The 15,063-nt window shown below is 27.7% G+C and overlaps 1 long non-coding RNA gene across 1 annotated transcript; it reads left to right on the top strand.

Annotated features, from left to right (window-relative positions):
• The first annotated feature begins 13,033 nt into the window (after nt 1-13,033).
• LOC123270703 lies at nt 13,034-14,343 on the top strand. The gene is made up of 3 exons (XR_006510669.1): nt 13,034-13,294; nt 13,372-13,475; nt 13,703-14,343. It is a non-coding gene; the product is annotated as an uncharacterized LOC123270703 (long non-coding RNA).
• The last annotated feature ends 720 nt before the right edge of the window (nt 14,344-15,063 follow it).

The raw sequence follows: 15,063 nt of genomic DNA, 5'->3' as shown, positions 1-15,063 counted from the left end.
TTTTATTTTATTAATTAAGTATACTTTTATAATTATTTAATTATAATACGCATCGAATTAATCAATTTAACTCTAAGTTTAATTAATTTTATTTATCATAATTATTTTCGGATAATCACATGAAAAAAAATTATAAGAATATGAATTTGACATCGGATTACGACTACCAATAACTACCTTAACCCAAGAGGCACGAAAATTTTTTTGATAATGTTTTGTTGAATTCAAGTTGCCAATTATTAATTTTGACTTCTTGTTGAACAAAATCAAAAAGTCAATGTTTTATTGACGACAAAAAACTTTTCTGCTTGATTCAAATCAATCAAATTTTTAAAATGATACTAGTTCAAGATTGTAAATTTGTTTCTAAATTAAAGATTAAATATAATGAAATAATTTGATTTTTAGATATTTTGTGAAACGCTTACCTTATTTATAAGTACAGAAAAAGAAAATTGATAGAAATAATCACAGTAAATTTATAAATTAATTGACTTTAATCATTGGTTAACTGAGCCAATTGGTAAAAAAAGTTTGGAAAATCCAAAAATGCACGACTCATAATGCTCATTTAATCATGGAATAATAATAAAATAAATAGAATGTGAAAAAATATATAAAACAGCTGAAATAGGACAATAATGCGCAAGCGCCCCTAGTGGAATAAATGTACACAATATATAAATGAACGACACCAAATTACATAGCCATTCGCGATAGAGGACTTAGAATTCTTTCAAAGAATTAAGAACGTTCATGCGGTACCAAAAAAAGGTACGCTCGAGTCAAATGAGTACTAACTTTTTATGAAATTTATTGAGGTCTTTAAAAAATTTAAAGTATATCAATAATTTTATGATGATTTGTAATTTTTTTTTATTTACCTGAAATATTTTTTAGGCATCTATTTTAAAAAATCAGCAACCACAAATTATTCTTTGATTTATCTGTCATTTCTAACCATGTAATCAGCTGTTTTCAGTACGGTCAAAAAACAACTAAAATAATTTCAATTATATCAAGTAAAATAATAGATAATTAATTTAAACGTTCGTCAACTCTATCTTTTTGATGCATTTATAAAAGATGCATGAATCAGTTAATTTTTTCAAACATTATTTAATATGGTATCTCCCTGATAAAAAAAAAGTATTGAGACAAAGAAAAAAGTATTGAAAAGTATTGGTTTTCTAGTCAATCCAATACTTTTCAATACTTTTTTCTTTGTCTCAATACTTTTTTTTATTCAGGGCTACTTTAATAACATAAATATTGTAATTTTAAAATAAAACAAATTAGAAAATCGGTTGACCCTAAAGGCCATCCCTGAAACTTCCCGCTAATTCCATATCTAAGCGCTTAAAATTGCACTTATGACGTTTTTGAGTTCTCAGAGCTCAAAATAGTTTGGAAAATCCAAAAGTGCACGCCTCATAATCTCATTTTTCACAATAAAATTGATTTAAATAAAATATAAAAAGCAAAATAATAAAAAACAGAAAACTCTGCTATGGTTTAGTGGCGCCATAACTCTAAGGTGAGGAAAAAAAATACTATAATAAAATGTACAGATAGATATACAAAAAAATCCACAATCACATATTAGTTTTTTATAAATAATAATTTAACGACAGTGAATTGAACGCTCATATTAATTGAGAAAGTCCGTCGTGTGTTACTTAAGATAATAAAAAAAAGAATTATTCCAGTACGATCATTTTTTCGACCAATTTCCCTGCCACCTACACACACTCATACACAGACGTCCAGAAAAGAATGAAAATTAAGTTAGCTGACATGTAAAAATTCAAAAAAATTTTTTTAATTGAAAAAATGCCTACAAAAAAAAAGAAATAAAAATTGTCATTTGTTAAAAACTTGAAAAACTGTAAGTGCAATTTTTAAAAAATATTTTTTTTGTTCTAATTTAATTATTATAAAAAAATCAAAAAATTAAAAACATCGGCTAACTTTAGTATCATCAGAAAAGATTATGTTTAATGTTATTATTTACTATGTTACACAAAAAAATTGTTATTGAGATATATTTCATGTGCCTGAAAAATTATTTGACTTGATATAAATGTACTCATATTAACTTGTAAGTGCGATATAAATAACAAAAAATCAATTTCAGTTTCGAGAAAACTGCTTTTTTTAATAAGTCGAAAGTAGAGCACAACCTCAACGCTTCGCTTATGAGGCGTGCAAAATTAGCTGTTCATTGAACCGAACTAAAATTAACCAAAAATTTTATTAGCCATTACGGAAAAACCCCAAAATAATCACCCTTTTTATTCCAATTATTGGGAAGAAACAAGGAACAGCCCTCACAGACAACGAAGCTAATACAATTAAAGTAGTAAGCTTCCCGTTAATTAAGTGAAAAAATAATAACAATGGAGTTTTACAATAACCTCGAGACGGTACATACACCAAAATGGAGAATAAGAAAGTTAATTCGTTTTCGTGAAGGACTTTGTTGAGTATGGGCTATTACGTGAATATGGACGTAAATATCTCCTTTTTTTACTTTATACTCGTACACTTTTACACATAATATCCGAACAAAAACAGTTTCACTGTAAAAAAGTCGCGCCAAGTCCACGTTCATAAGACTATTAGGAAAAAAAATTTTTTTTTTTCTTTACAAAAAGATACAAAATAAAAAAATTAAAAAATCTAAGTAACCGATATGATTGTTTATGATTTTCGGAAATTAAAAAAAATTTTATTGTAAATTTAAAAATTAAAAAAAAATTTTAGAACGTATTTAGTGTGCGGGGTTGCAAAATATTTTACTTTTAATGAAATTCGTAAAATCTATTTACTAGGACTTTAAAAAAATTGAAATACACAATGACGCACACCAAGTACGTTCTAAAAATTTTTTTTTAATTTTTAAATTTACAATAAAATTTTTTTTAATTTCCGAAAATCATAAACAATCATATCGGTTACTTAGATTTTTTAATTTTTATTTTGTATCTTTTGTAAAGAAAAAAAAAAATTTTTTTTCCTCATAGTCTTATGAACGTGGACTTGGCGCGACTTTTTTACAGTGAAACTGTTTTTGTTCGGATTTTAGTATTTTTTTTAATTATAATGAAAATTTACAATTGATAACAACTTAAATCTCGTGTTGACTGCATTTTTTACTGCAAACTATCCCCTTGAAGCTACAGTTTATGTAGATGTAATTCCAGTGCACCCTGGCGGCCATAGATGCAAGCTACGAATCACTTTTTTTTACTGTAGTTGCGTGTCTATAGGAAGGATTACTACACATATTCATTTTATCTAGTCTGTGGCGCTGATATTCCCCATCGAAAAAAAGTCAGGATCGAAATTTCTGGGCTTACTATAGTTTGTGCTGATAAAATTTAATAATTTTAAGTGAATTAAGTGTTATAATTGATTATAATTAATTAATATCAGTAAAATAAAGTATAAATTACTTTTATAATATATCATTTTGGAAAAAGGAGAACCATATAATTAAATAAAATTTTGCAACCTCGAAATACCGTTCTGCTTACAGTAAACACAGTCGGTAGTCTGGCGCTCCGTTTACAACGGGATTTTTGAACGGAACTTGGCGCCAGATTCTACCGAATCTGTGGACATACATAAATATATATGTAAGCCTACGCAACGTCCACAGCACGGTTCTGAGAATTTTTCCTCGACACGTTAACTTTTTGTCACGCAAATATCGAATAATACGCGTCATAGTTGTGGTTATTAATAATAATGTATCTGATACAAATTCGAACAAAAGTTTTACAGATAAATATTATAAAAAAATTAAATATATATGAATTATTTTTTTATTCAATTTAGCTAATTAATTAAAAGTTGAATATTATATCTTTTGAAAGGTTCCAGTCAGCGACTCCATAAAAAAAAAATAAAAAAAAATAAATAAAAAATACATAAAAATTTTTTTACTTTTAAGGGCATTATTTTGTTCAATAATTGTTATAATAAATTGATTATAAACAAAAAAAAAAGGCCATTCGGAAGCTGAAATGGAAGTAGATTTCATAATAAATATAAAAAAAAACTAGCAGGATTGTATACAAAAAAAAAAAAAAAAAACAATGACATCAAAACGAATGCGAAAGTAAAATTTCAATAAATCTGTCTGAGAAAGTAGGTAATTTTTGAACTAGACTGATAATGAGATATGAAAATTAAAGCTAATTTAATAAGCTTTTAGATGCAATTTACAGAAATTTGATGGTACATCGCGTTCAATTGTTATCCCACTGAAATACGAAAAAAGTAAAAATTTTTGTAATTTTCAATAATTTTTGAATTGCTGTCATTCCTAAACTATTTAATTTAGAAAAATAAATAAGTATGCAAATTAAAGCTTATTAAATAAGCTTTCAGATGCAATTCACATGAATTGAATATAATATCTCGTTTAATTGTTATTGCACGGAAATGCGGTAAAAGTGAAAATTTTTGTAATTTTTGAAAATTTTTGAATTGCTTCCATTTTTAAACTAATTGACCGATTTCGCTCATCTTCGAACTTAACCTCGGAAATAGTCCTAAGAATAAGTATGTTAGGTTTTCTAAGATCCGTACAGAATTGCGAGAGTTAGAGAAGAGACAAGGCCGGTTATATCGTATATATATATATATATATATATATATATATATATATATATATATATATATATATATACATACATAAACTTTTGAACCATATGCATTTTCTGAATCCGTTTGACAAGCTGAGTCGAAATATAGCAAAATTTTTCAAAAGTTCCGTCATGAGGACCAATGCAATAGTTAGATTTCTATGAAATCTACTAAAAAAAAAAAGATTTCTATGAAATCTACTAAATCTACTAAAAATTTGTCGGACATCTGCTACAGTTATAGTTCTATATCCGAACAAAAACAGTTTCACTGTAAAAAAAATCGCGCCAAGTCCACGTTCATAAGACTATCAAGAAAAAAAAATTTCTTTTTTCTTTACAAAAAGATATAAAATAAAAAAATTAAAAAATCCAAGTAACCGATATGATTGTATTTGATTTTCGGAAATTAAAAAAAAATTTATTGTAAATTCGAAAATTAAAAAAAAAATTTTGGAACGTATTTAGTGTGCGTGGTTGCAAAATATTTTACTTTTAATGAAATTCGTAAAATCTATTTACCAGAACTTTAAAAAAATTGAAATACACAATGACGCACACCAAGTACGTTCCAAATCTTTTTTTTAATTTTCAAATTTACATTAAAATTTTTTTTAATTTCCGAAAATCAAATACAATCATATCGGTTACTTGGATTTTTTAATTTTTTTATTTTATATCTTTTTGTAAAGAAAAAAGAAATTTTTTTTTCTTGATAGTCTTATGAACGTGGACTTGGCGCGATTTTTTTACAGTGAAACTGTTTTTGTTCGGATTTTAGTATTTTTTGTAATTATAATAAAAATTTACAATTGGTACCAACTTAAATCTCGCGTTGGCTGCATTTTTTATAGCAAACTATCCCCTTGAAGCTACAGTTTATGTAAAAACAATTCCAGCGCACTCTGGCGGATGTAGATGCAAGCTGTGAAATGTATTTTTTTAACTGTAGTTTCCCATCTATTGGAAGATTACCATGAATTCTCGAATTATTTAGTCTGTGGCATGTCACTTTTTACATAGAAAAAAAGTCAGGATCGAAATTTTTGAGCTTGCTATAGTTTGTGCTGATAACATTTAATAATTTCAAGTAGATTAATTGTTATAATTGAATATAATTAATTAATATCAGTAAAATAAAGCATGAATTACTGTTATAATATAAAATTTAGGAACAAGAAGTACCGTAGAATTAAATAAAATTTTGCAACCTCAAAATACCGTTCTGCTTACAGTAAACACAGTCGGTAGTCTCGCGCTCCGTTTACAACGGATTTGAACGGAACTTGGCGCCAGATTCTACCGAATCTGTGGATTTAACTTTCAAAACCAGCATATTTATATAAAAAATTTCACTTCTTATAATTAGTTTAATTTGTAATTAAAATCATATTTATTGCAGGAGCACGCTGTTAAAATGATAATAATAATAGTAATAAAGTTTTTAAAAAAAATCGAATAAAATATATAAATATGATGAAAAATAAATGGATAATTATTATATTCTGACATCTCATTAGATTTAATAAACGCAAAATTGATTTATGAAAGTGAATTCAATTTATAATAATTATAAAATGTGTATTAGTATAAAAAATTACAATTCATAAGTTAAACACTATTCTTGTATTGGATTAATTTATAAAATAATTTAATGCATAAAATTTCATACTTTCATGTAATTTCTATTTAATAGCAGATAAATAATCATTTCAAGAATTTTTTCAATAGATGTAGACAACAAAAATTTAACATGTAGAAATTGTAAATAATGATAAATGCTAATTTTTGAAAATAAGTTCAACCAACACTGGAAATAATTTTGAAAATTTTAAAATCCCAAGTATAAAAGTGTCAAAAGTCAAGCACTCAGATTCATCTCAGCGACGTGCGTTATTTATTCTCAATTTTACTCCTTTTTTTTTCTTTCTATACATTTTTTTTAAACATAACTTTACGTAGACATGTCTGGCCATGGTCCAAATCCGTTTGGAGCGTCTTAGTCTTGTGGCCCTCGAAATACGCAAACGTTACTATAATGTTGTAAATATGTGTCTGTGAGAAGACGATGACTGGTGACTTTATGTCGTATAGCCATCTCGAGTTTGTTTAACGCCTTCCTCACTCTCACTTACGCTCAATTTTATTTTTTTTATATTCTAGCTATGCGTTGACTCACTAGAATATAAAGATGACAACGTATCACTTTTATTTCATGTATAATTATATTTATAATTGTTTATTTTATTTAAAAAATTTTCGCGTTTCTTGTAGAAGCCAAACTGTTCATAAATTAACTTTATGTTTGAATTTAAATATATATAAATACATTCTGTGGATGATATCCAATAAAAATAGATAGTTTATTTTATTACACTCGTTAATTTAGTTTATGGTTTTCTCAAGCGTCTCTCAGTTTTTTTCACTTAACAATTTTTTTATATTTTCGCTTTCTATAAGAAAATTTACAGAAAGTTATTTTTGTTATTAATTAAATTCAAAATAAATTAATTGTAAAGTTTAATATTAATGTTTTTGAAATTTCTTCAGAAATAAAAAAAATTCCACTATGAAGAAAATTGTTCTTTTCTTTATCATAGTTTGGATTTTCAAAAATTTTCATGTCATACATTATATTTATCAATTTAGTGACACTAAATAATTTCAATTACTGTTTATCGATATAATGTAAAAATTAAATTTTCTTAAATTCAAGAATTCATGACATTGAAATTAACAGACACTCGACAATTTTTGGACTTTTTTTTCGTAATAAACTAAGTTTAAAAAATTGCACTTATAATTTTTTAAAGCTTCTACAGATAGAAATTTTTAAATAAATTTTTCTTGCTATAATTTATTAGTTAAAAAATTTTTAATAACTGTCAGATTTCTCTCAATTTCAGGCTCATCAAGAATTCCGGGAATTGTATTACTACTAACAAATTATTTAGGTAAAAGTAGTTCTTAGAATTTACCAAATTACTTTATATAAAACTTTTTTTTTTCTAATTTTCCAAAAGAAGATAATAAAACTTTTTAAAAATTTATTTTGATAATTATTTTCTCAAAATTTAATAAATACTTCTTTAAAATGTTTTTTTCAAATTATTGCAGAAAACTCTTTTAAAATTTTATAAATTATGTTGATAAAAATTAAATTCAAAATAATTTTTGAAAATGTTTTTTTTGTCTAAAATATAATAAAAGTTTGATAAATTTTTCATTTGAAGAAAATTTTTTTCAAAATATTACCCCTATTTTTCTTTTAAATCAGGCATAAAAAAAAATTTGGTAGCAATTTTTTTTAATTCACCGATTTTCAAGCTATGAACTAAAAGCTGAATTGGTATTTTTATATCAACTTATTGAAATAAAATTTTTTTTAGTACCAAAATTGGTTTACTTTTTAAACGCGTGTATTCACAACCACTAAAAACAATTTTAAATAAAATGATAACTGTAGAATTCGGAATCCTGACGACATCTTTACCTGACAGTATTAGAAATTTCTAAAATAAATCTAATGCTGCCCGGTAAGATGTGAACAGATACTCCGTCCGAAGAAACTCTCCAAGTCTTGCACAAACATTAAACACTAGATGAAACTCAAAAAAAAAAAAAAAAAAAAAATTGAATAAAAAAATAAAAAAAAAAAGCCACTTGAACAACCTCCATAGAGAAATGATAGAAATATCAATTAAAAATATATTCACATCACTGTTTAACGTCGAGACGTTCCACGTATTGGCCATCGAAATTTTTTTTAGGCAATTTAAAAAAAAACTAAAACCTCTACTCCGGAGACAAGTTTTATGTAATCACCGAGCAAACTCTACGGGTCTCGGTATTAATACTGGTAATAAATAAACGCCATCATGGAGACTTGATCCGTCGACATGCTGCGTCTGAATCTCATACTCTCTTTCTCGTCGACATTCTAGTCCATTTAACTTCTCTCCTTTTAAAACTTCTTTTTCTTCTTCTTCACCACCGCCATTCTCAACCATATTTTTCCCCTCCAATACTTCCCCACTATTCTTAATTTTTTTTTACATCTTAAATATATTCAAACGCCGAATCATACTCGCATTTACATGCAGGTGTCGTCATGGATAAAAAAAAATTATAATAAAAATGAATAAAAGAAAAAATTAAGACTTCACTTCACTGTATCCAAGACATGTTCATTTTTTCTCCATTAAAAATTTTTATTGCGAGCGCACATGAAATAATTTATAGAAATATATTATCTCTTATAATAAAGTAAAAGAAAAGTTGTATTTCATTATTTACTGATTAGATTAACCGATGATTTATTAGATTTTTTATATTATCTTATTCGACCGCTAATTTTTTTTTTCTTTTTTCATCAATATTTATATAAAAAATTGATGAATATAAAAGATAAGAAAAAAAAAAGAGATAAAAAATAATGACCAAAGATTTCATCGAGCAACACTCGCTCGTTATCGCCCGACCAGTTGTATCAACCGTATCCCGCCTTTATGCAAATTAAAAACTCTAATATCCATAATGAGCATTAATTTATTTTTTATTCTCGAAAGATGGCCGTCGGATACTTTTTATTCGAAAAAATTTATCTGAAAATATAAAAAAAATTAGTAGATATTTTTAAAACAAAATTTTCATGCGCGCTTTTTTGGAAATAAAAAATAAAAATTTTAAAACGTGATATTTTGATCATAAAATAAGTTTCGAAAAAATTTTGTTAAAAAAATTGAAACAAAAACGATGGGCGTGTCACTCAGTGCGAGTCCAGAGTTAAAAAAAATTCCGGCTGTTTCCGAATTACATTCCGCCATGCGACCCTCGTGGTACCCGCCGGAAGCCTCATATGTTTAAGAACGACCTCTGTTCACTTTCCTTGAATTCATTTTTGTCGGGTAGCAACAACGATCTCTTAATAAATCTAACCAAAAAAAAAAAAAGGATAAAAAAAACGGATCTCGGTAAGTTTCTTGGTGACCGCGACAGACAACCAATAAAATTAATAATCGAGGACTCTGTAAATGAATTTTTATTGAAATTCAAATAAGAATGCAAGGTAATTGCTACTTGAATAAACAAGCTCGCATGACTAATTAAACGGTATAAATAAATTATAATCCCGAGGTTATTGAATAATAAATTTTTTAAAATAAAACTCACCTTGAAATATAACACCGTCGTCTTCCAAAAACTTCTGGCATATAAATGGCTGTGTCTGTGTCTGGTAATGTATTTTTTTTCTTTATTCTTTACTTTTTACTTTCTCTCTCAACCTCTTTCTCTATTTCGTGCAAGAAACAGCCGGTCAAACAAAGATCGACGATGCCGACGTCCATTTTGGTGTCTCGACGCCGGTGAGTCGCGACGCGATTTTTTACTTTTATTTTCCACTACCGATCTAATTTTAACTCAAGTTTATTTATTTATTTTTTTAAAATTAATTTACTCTTTTATTTGGAAGAAAATTATCACATTTATTATCCGAAGATAGTTTTAATCAAAACGTGACTTTATAGTCTTCCCGTTGATCACCGCACTGCGAAACAGATAAAAAAAAATTAAAAAAAAAAAAAAACATGCACAATTATTTATTACTTTCAATTATCAAAAAATTAAGAAAACTATTTTTTTATCTACTGAAAAAAAATAATGCGCAACTGCGTTGAAACTCGACCGAACCACGTTTTTTTTTTTCAAGTAAAAAATTTCCGAAGAAAATGAGGCAAAAAATCACGGAACTGAAGATCACTAATTTAAAAAAATAAAACTGGCAATTTTTATTAAAAATGTTTATATAAAATGTATTTTAGTTACTAGAATTAATTTATTTACTGTTTAGTAGGAGCACAAACTGGACGACGTCTATCCCGGCGTGCGTATGAGACGCAAGTGAAAGAGTCAAAGTACTTTTGGAAGAACCAGAAAAAATGAAGCGTGGAGACTTTGAGAGCCGAGAGGGAAAGTGAGTTGGCAGTAGGCAGTAATGGTAACAAAAAGCAACACGAAGGCACATTCGGATGAAAAGACCGCGCGACGCAAACTGAGCTGCGCGTTAGATAGATTCAACGGCGAGGCATTCGATGCGCGAAGTTGCGACGCGGCAAATCGAGTGGGGACAGCTCAGTCTTTCTCACTTTCTCCTACGACCGTTTTTCGTTCACCCTCTCAATCAGTGTCTCGTGTCTTCATCTTCATCTACACTCTCATTTTAGGTCCTGATGTGTGTGTTTTTTTTTGTTCCAAAGCATGCGCAGACGCAGTCACTCTGCGTGCGTGTCACTACGCATGCGTGTGGTAAAATTAGCGGATAAATAATCGGAGGAGAGGGAATGAAAAAGCCGGTAAAAATGCGCGGGAAAAAAATAATACGTGGGGAGAGATGTTGTACCAAGGCAATGGTATGTCTGTTGTAAGTAAATTGCTATACTTTGTAGAATAGGAAATATACTATGTTTAATTGTACTTCTCGGTCACCTTGACAATCAAACTATTTTTATTTTACTTTTAGTTTGTTCTAGTCATTTTGATGTATTTTCGACTTGGGAAGAAATTTTAGAATTTTTATTTCAACAAATATAGTTAAGATAAATTTGTTTCTTTTAGAAATTAAGAAAACTATGAGTTTATTTTATTTATATAGGCTTTTTTCAGGGAAAGGATTATTAATTCCTAAAAACCTAATAAAAAAATTAGGAAAACGGTTGACCCTGAAGGCCATCCCTACAACTTACCGCTAATTCCATACTTAGGCGCTTAAAATTGCACCAATGACGCTTTTGAGCTCTTCGAGCTCAAAATTCTGATAGAGATTTGATAAGACACTATTTTTTGAATTTTTAAACCGCAATAACTTTTGAATGAATAAACCGATTTTCACGCGGTTGGCAGCATTCGACGCAGTTTTTTGAGCCTCACAAAGAATCTGAAATTTTGAATTGATCGCGCTAGGAATTTCGGAGTTATTCCGAAAAAACACTTTTTTCGGTTTTCTTTCGTTCACGATATCTCTCGAACGAATCAACCGATTTTGACCGGACTGGTGGCGATCGACGTGGTTTTTTGAGGTTAAGAGCTGATTAGTTTTTGGAGTTAAACCATCGAGCCGTTTAAAAATTATTCCAAAAAAACCACATTTAAAAAAAATTGTTTTTTCAGTTTTTTGAAGATTTCTCAAAATCTATTGACTGCGATGAAATCGGTCAAGCCGTTCAAAAGTTATAAGCGGTTCACATACTTTCACACACACACACACACACACACACACCGTGACAACCTCGCGGGGATAGTCAGGGAAGCTTCCTGTGACCTTCAAACGTCGAGATCTGATGAAAACTCGATTTTTGCAAAACGGTGAAAACAATAACTTCTCGATTTTTGAAAATCTTCGATTTTCTTAGCGGGAAGTTAAAGAGGATGATATTTTTATAAAATTTGAATAAGTTCTTGAATTGTAGAATTAAATTTTTTATTTTTTACTTCTTATTTTCAAGCAAAATGCCTGTTATATCTTTGGAGATAATTGATACTTATACTTGACCAAGTTATTAGAAAAAAAATTGAAAGCATAATATTACTTGCATTTGAGAAGTCTATTAATAAATTAAATTTACTTTATAAAAAAATAATCGATTGTTTGATTTATCAGGCAATTTTTCATAGATTTATTTCAGAATTTAAAGGAACACAGAAAAAAAAGTTCACTTGAGCCAAGAAAATATTTTTCATCCTAATTGTTTTGTTGAGCGAAAAAAAAAATTTTTTTTGACACAAGAAATTTCACTTATTCCAAGAAAATTAATTCTCTTGCTTTAAGAAATACGTATCTTGATCCAAGAAAATTTATTTAAGTCAAGAAAATCTTGTTGTTTTGAGAAAATTCAGCCTCTTGCTCCAAAAAATTTAATTCTTGATAGAGGTAAATTTTCTTGTCTTGAGAAAATTTCTCTCTTGCTCCAAAAAATTAAATTTCTCGATAGAAGTAAATTTTCATTAATATTTTTATTGATTAACATGTCAAATGGGAAAATCAAATAATATCATTTTTTTTCATTCAATATGTATAATTGCACGCTAAAATAATATAAAATGGGTATCAAATATTCAAGAGAAAAATTTTCTCAAGGTGAGAAAATTTTTTTCTCAGCTGAAGTAGATAACACTGCTTCCCTAAATTATCTAAAAATCTTGATCAAATATGAAAATTTATTGTATTAATTATTTATGATAATTTGAATTAAGAAAAAATGACTTCCACCAAGAATAGAATTTCAAGAAAAATTTTTACTTCGGCCAACACAACTTCGGTCTTCCTTTAGGCACCCAAAAATTTTCTTGAGCCAAGAATTTTGTTCTCCAGTCAAGAAATTTTTCTTTCTGTGAATGAATAGAAATGAAATGAATAGAAGAAATCATAATTTATTAAATAGTTATTTTATGAACATTAAACTAGAAATTAATCTAAAGATTCAGCTTACGAAATTTCAATTGAAAGTAAATTCTAAAAATTGCAACCTGTTCTAAGAATTAATTAAGATTCTGGTTGAAAAACGTTCGATTTTATTAATACGATTATTTATTTAAAACGAGGCAATGATTTATTCTATCGAAATGAGTCAGATTTGATCCAGGTATAAGCGACGAATTTTTGTTCTTTTCTTTAAAATTTTCCTAAATTGTCTGACATTTTACATTATATTTTGTACAGTGTAGCTAAAGATTTATCGTCGAGTGATCTGGAACTTAGTAACGAGGTCCGGAATAACAATGAAGGAAATAATTCAGTCATTTCCAAGAGATAACATTCCTGTGGTATGATACATTTGAATTATTGAATTTTTCTGTTTAATTTCTATTAAATAAAATTGAAAATTTACTTATACAACGTTAAGAATTATTAGTCTATTACAATTGAGAAGAAATTAATTTTGAAAACTTTTAATTAATTTTTCTACGCTGATGAGACTCAACTCAATTTTTTTTTTTCTATTACATTCTTAAGAAGAAAAAAACAATAAATGTTATTTTTTGATTTATAGAATAGAAGTGAATCAATGCAGGTGATTTGTAGCATAGTTAACGCGCTCAATATTACAGAGGGTCAGAGTTATATATTTTAAGAAGAATTTTTTCTATGGCCCATGGCCCCCTGGTGTTTGCTTACGACGAGATTTGACTCAAAATAAATTAAGCAGGGAAATGTTAAGTTTCACTTTTGAGTGTACAGAAATAGCGAACAGGTGCAGACGAAAAGGCGACTGGAAAGTAGTTGCCGTAAGAAATGAAGGTGAATAAAAAATAATGAATAAAATAAAATAAATAAAAAATAAAGAATAATATAAGGACTATGTGTCTTCACAGAAGTTAAACTCTGCTGTTAATATTCCGTATTTTAATTTTGTCTGGTCTTATTGACGCCAAGTTATACGGTAAACGAGGCGTGTCCTCGCAAAAGACACGTCTCTGCTAATTGCAACCTGGCGAACGATTAATGCGTTGTGAAAAAAAATCTTCATACACACGCAACACACACATTTAATTAAATAGAATTTTGTTTATGTACGAGTGGAGAGTTGAGAGTTGAGAGAAAATAATAATAAAAAGAGAGTGAATAAGTAGCGAGTTCTGACTTGTAATGAACGTAAGAATCTTTAAGACTCAAAGTGTTATTGTCTGAACAAATAAGTTAAGACATTTCTGATTAATGGAGTTGCATTTAAACTTTTTTTTGCTTTTATGGTATTTGCTAAAAGCTATTTTACTGATATACCTACACATTAAAACTATAAAAGTTATAAATATACTTTGATTGATATATGTATATCGTTTACATACATGTTTAAAATATAAGAATTGAGATGATAATTTGCAAGATTTTTTAAAAACAATTTAATCAACAAATTATATCTTTAGAAGTTATAGTCTATATAATTAAGAGAATAAGGGGAATTTTGTCTCCAGTGTTTTTATATAATAAAATAAGTTTTTTTAATTAAAATTAGTATTATTGGAAAAGTCTTGATCTGAATTTGTGCCTTTTCAAGATTTCATATGGTTCTCACACTGAAAACAAAAATTAACTTGAATCAAGAGAAAAATTGTTGAACCAAGTAAATAATATTGAAGAACTTCATTGTCTTGAATCAAGTAAAATTTACTTACAAGAAAGATTTCTTAGTTTAAGAATTTTTCTACTCAAATCGAAACAATAAAGTTCTTCAAAATTATTTTCTTGATTCAAATTAATTTTTTTTTGTGCAGCGATAGTTAATTTAATATGACAAGTTTTCGGAGTAGTTATAAATAGATTCAAATCCCGCGCTAAATAAAATTTGTTTATTTATTTATTTTATTTTGTATACTGAATGTGATTATACGTTGACTATTAATCCATATGATT

Source organism: Cotesia glomerata, linkage group LG8 (assembly GCF_020080835.1).
Source record: "Cotesia glomerata isolate CgM1 linkage group LG8, MPM_Cglom_v2.3, whole genome shotgun sequence".
NCBI classification, from domain to species: Eukaryota; Metazoa; Arthropoda; class Insecta; order Hymenoptera; family Braconidae; genus Cotesia; species Cotesia glomerata.
The sequence above is the reverse complement of the archived record's forward strand: the minus strand, read 5'-3'. Positions and strand labels throughout refer to the sequence as shown.